The sequence below is a fragment of the Schistocerca americana genome, unplaced genomic scaffold, assembly GCF_021461395.2.
Source record: "Schistocerca americana isolate TAMUIC-IGC-003095 unplaced genomic scaffold, iqSchAmer2.1 HiC_scaffold_937, whole genome shotgun sequence".
Classification (NCBI taxonomy): Eukaryota; Metazoa; Arthropoda; class Insecta; order Orthoptera; family Acrididae; genus Schistocerca; species Schistocerca americana.
Genome location: NW_025726716.1, coordinates 17,501 through 22,500, shown reverse-complemented (window position 1 = coordinate 22,500; position 5,000 = coordinate 17,501). Strand labels below are relative to the sequence as shown.

The 5,000-nt window shown below is 51.4% G+C and overlaps 1 non-coding gene across 1 annotated transcript in view; it reads left to right on the top strand.

The window, feature by feature from the left end:
- Positions 1–4,616: 4,616 nt before the first annotated feature.
- Positions 4,617–5,000, top strand: part of LOC124592527 — a 1,910-nt gene continuing 1,526 nt past the window's right edge. The window contains exon 1 of the ribosomal RNA XR_006977488.1: positions 4,617–5,000. This exon is cut by the window's right edge and continues 1,526 nt beyond it. This is a non-coding gene — a ribosomal RNA (small subunit ribosomal RNA).

Genomic DNA, 5,000 nt, shown 5'->3' with positions numbered 1-5,000 from the left:
TATAATCATTTGCCATACACCGGTGGAAGCTGCCGAGACGAGTAACTACATAGCGGGCTCGCCGTGTCACTAATGTACAGAGATACAATAGTTTCGACTGGAACCGGATTAAACGTATACACGGCGCTGATTAGTAATAGATAGAGCCATCAGAATACAGATAATGTATACAACTGTCCGTATACATGCTGAAAGACTCTGCTCACAATCACACGTCAGCCAGACACTCTTATCACGCACTACTCTCTGCCTGTAACAGGCACACAGACAATATCTAAGCACCAGCATGGAACAACACCCAGTGCATCCTCTCTGCCACATTAGACAATCCACACTATCATAACCAGACCGGGAGGTCCACTCGGAAAACAGAATATCCCACCCTTCCGACAACCACCATTGCTCAGCTAAGCCACCAACACCCACACATGTCCTACACAGGGGTGCACCCAACATCACAATACTGCCTCCTGTCACACCACACAAACAATGGCACGAATGAAAGACACAGGTCTGCCACAAGCATGGAATCAGAGCGCCGCCTGTTATGAGCCAAAGGTGCACCCTGACGTGGCAAATCAGATGATGCCGCAGTCATTTACTTACGATAATCACAATCAACAAACCAGCCCCCCCCCCCCCGAAAACACCTTTCCTTACAACAATGTGTGCCTTAACCTAACCCGTATTGTGCCTTAACCTAACCCGTATTGTGCCTTAACCTAACCCGTATTGTGCCTTAACCTAACCCATATTGCGCCTTAACCTAACCCATATTGCGCCTTAACCTAACCCATATTGCGCCTTAACCTAACCCATATTGCGCCTTAACCTAACCCATATTGTGCCTTAACCTAACCTATATTGTACCTTAACCTAACCCATATTGTACCTTAACCTAACCCATATTGTACCTTAACCTAACCTATATTGTACCTTAACCTAACCTATATTGTACCTTAACCTAACCTATATTGGGCCTTAACCTAACCTATATTGGGCCTTAACCTAACCTATATTGGGCCTTAACCTAACCTATATTGGGCCTTAACCTAACCTATATTGGGCCTTAACGTAACCCACGTTGCGCCTTAACCTAACCTATATTGTACCTTAACCTAACCCATATTGTACCTTAACCTAACCTATATTGGGCCTTAACCTAACCTATATTGGGCCTTAACCTAACCTATATTGGGCCTTAACCTAACCTATATTGGGCCTTAACGTAACCCACGTTGCGCCTTAACGTAACCCACGTTGCGCCTTAACGTAACCCACGTTGCGCCTTAACGTAACCCACGTTGCGCCTTAACGTAACCCACGTTGCGCCTTAACGTAACCCACGTTGCGCCTTAACCTAACCCATATTGCGCCTTAACCTAACCCATATTGCGCCTTAACCTAACCCATATTGCGCCTTAACCTAACCCATATTGTACCTTAACCTAACCTATATTGTACCTTAACCTAACCTATATTGTACCTTAACCTAACCTATATTGGGCCTTAACCTAACCTATATTGGGCCTTAACCTAACCTATATTGGGCCTTAACCTAACCTATATTGGGCCTTAACCTAACCTATATTGGGCCTTAACGTAACCCACGTTGCGCCTTAACGTAACCCACGTTGCGCCTTAACGTAACCCACGTTGCGCCTTAACGTAACCCACGTTGCGCCTTAACGTAACCCACGTTGCGCCTTAACGTAACCCACGTTGCGCCTTAACCTAACCCATATTGCGCCTTAACCTAACCCATATTGCGCCTTAACCTAACCCATATTGCGCCTTAACCTAACCCATATTGTGCCTTAACCTAACCTATATTGTACCTTAACCTAACCCATATTGTACCTTAACCTAACCTATATTGTACCTTAACCTAACCTATATTGTACCTTAACCTAACCTATATTGTACCTTAACCTAACCCATATTGCGCCTTAACCTAACCCATATTGCGCCTTAACCTAACCCATATTGCGCCTTAACCTAACCCATATTGCGCCTTAACCTAACCCATATTGCGCCTTAACCTAACCCATATTGCGCCTTAACCTAACCCATATTGCGCCTTAACCTAACCCATATTGTACCTTAACCTAACCCATATTGTACCTTAACCTAACCTATATTGTACCTTAACCTAACCTATATTGTACCTTAACCTAACCTATATTGTACCTTAACCTAACCTATATTGGGCCTTAACCTAACCTATATTGGGCCTTAACCTAACCTATATTGGGCCTTAACCTAACCTATATTGGGCCTTAACCTAACCTATATTGGGCCTTAACGTAACCCACGTTGCGCCTTAACGTAACCCACGTTGCGCCTTAACGTAACCCACGTTGCGCCTTAACGTAACCCACGTTGCGCCTTAACGTAACCCACGTTGCGCCTTAACGTAACCCACGTTGCGCCTTAACGTAACCCACGTTGCGCCTTAACGTAACCCACGTTGCGCCTTAACCCAACACACGTTGCGCCTTAACCCAACACACGTTGGGCCTTAACCCAACACACGTTGGGCCTTAACCCAACACACGTTGGGCCTTAACCCAACACACGTTGGGCCTTAACCCAACACACGTTGGGCCTTAACCCAACACACGTTGGGCCTTAACCCAACACACGTTGGGCCTTAACCCAACACACGTTGGGCCTTAACCCAACACACGTTGGGCCTTAACCCAACACACGTTGGGCCTTAACCCAACACACGTTGGGCCTTAACCCAACACACGTTGGGCCTTAACCCAACACACGTTGGGCCTTAACCCAACACACGTTGGGCCTTAACCCAACACACGTTGGGCCTTAACCCAACACACGTTGGGCCTTAACCCAACACACGTTGGGCCTTAACCCAACACACGTTGGGCCTTAACCCAACACACGTTGGGCCTTAACCTGCTCTGTAATTGTCATACGACGCGTTAAATTAGTGTGGTGTTGCCTAACTGCAACCCCCGCAATATAGTTTGCTACTCGCACTGCCTGGTCCCCAGAGTATCGCTTCATGTTAAACACCTTGCAGCTATACACTGTAATGCGGATGGCAGCAGGACGTACATGCTCAATGCCCTTCGCAGTTGTTCATTGGCATTTGCATGGCGAAGCACAGCCTACGTTGTGGTACGGCGTGTGTCAACTGTCCGCTGATGTTGTACGTCCAAATCACACACTGTACTGCACATTGGTCCTCATGTACTGAATGATACATCGTGGTACATGTGTGACCGTACCACGACTGCGCCAACAACGGCGAACCATACGGTCCAAATATTGTGCACTCAGCTACGTGTCGTCTCCCTATAAGAGCTGGATTGCAGTATGGTATGCCGTGGATGGCGATCAGCATGAGCCGTCTGTTGATGTAGTGGCGCGTGTTGTCAGACGTAGTCGTCTCTTCTCACACACCGTGATAGCATGGTGCACTGCGTTCCACATCTGCGACATGCGACAGAGGCCGGTTGACAGTCGTTCGCGCAATGGACATCGCATACGTACGGGGGCCACCTTCCACGTGTTCGCGAAGCGTGCACATGTTGTTGCGTGTATGTGGGCAGACATAGTGTGTCGTGACACCTGACACAGGCATGCAACAATCGTTGAATTTGCAAATGGCGATGGACGTCTACGTTTGCTGGTGACGTTACGCAAATGAACAACTGGTAAACGGTTGTGGTGCGGTTGTTCTCGCTAGAGGTGAATCAGTGATGGCGACGATCGGTTGAGCTACCAACCGGTTGTTTCAGCGATACCCACCATGCCCACGAACGTGAATGGCATGTGGGTGTGAAGCGATACGCGGCGGTGGCTGGGTGGGACCGTCCCCGGCCGGTGAGGGGGGGCCTCCCGGCGTGCTGGCCGCGCGGTGCGTGGGCGCACGCGCTACAGCCGGCTGGTGGGGGCGGCCAGTGGCAGGCGCGCCGGCCGACGGAGGCGGCAGGCGGCGCAGCTGCGCGCCGGCGCACCCTGCACGCGGCGCCGTGCGGCCAAAGTAGGTCCTCGCGGGCCCGGTGCGAAGCGCGGTGGACATCTGCAGTGTGCTGGTCCGATTGAGGACTGTGTGCGCTGAGGATGCGCCGCCGCCCGGCGCTCGGCGCCGCGACGCCGTCTGCTGCTCGGTCGCCTCTGCGGTTCTCGCAGGTGGTTTGTATCGCAGCTGTGCGGACGTGTTGGCGCGTGCGCTGTGCTGGGAGAGTTCGCTTCGGCACCCAAGTGGGGCTTTTGTCCTTCTGTGGCGCTGGCGTTGGAGCTGCCGGCCACCGTAGGTGGCGCGTGTTGTCTCCCGCCGGCAATGCCACGACAGCACGCTCCCGGGCCTCTGTCGGCAGCGGCAAGCTCAGTTGGGAGCACGGGTGGTCGCACCTAAAGCGTCTACTCGCCAAACTCCGGGCGATTGCGCCTCTCTCGAACCCGACCAAGTACTTAGGACGGCGCTGCGCGCCGCCGGGACCTGAGAGGGTTTCGAGGTGTATTGTGCAGGGGAGCTCAGCCTCCTCCTGTTTGCAGAATAATTGAGCGGACGCTTGCGTGTTCGCGCGGGCCCCCGGGACACACTCCCGGGCGGCCGGCTGCTCAGCTCTAGTTGACGCAGCTCCCTGGTTGATCCTGCCAGTAGTCATATGCTTGTCTCAAAGATTAAGCCATGCATGTCTCAGTACAAGCCGCATTAAGGTGAAACCGCGAATGGCTCATTAAATCAGTTATGGTTCCTTAGATCGTACCCACGTTACTTGGATAACTGTGGTAATTCTAGAGCTAATACATGCAAACAGAGTCCCGACCAGAGATGGAAGGGACGCTTTTATTAGATCAAAACCAATCGGTCGGCTCGTCCGGTCCGTTTGCCTTGGTGACTCTGAATAACTTTGGGCTGATCGCACGGTCCTCGTACCGGCGACGCATCTTTCAAATGTCTGCCTTATCAACTGTCGATGGTAGGTTCTGCGCCTACCATGGTTGTAACGGGTAACGGGGAA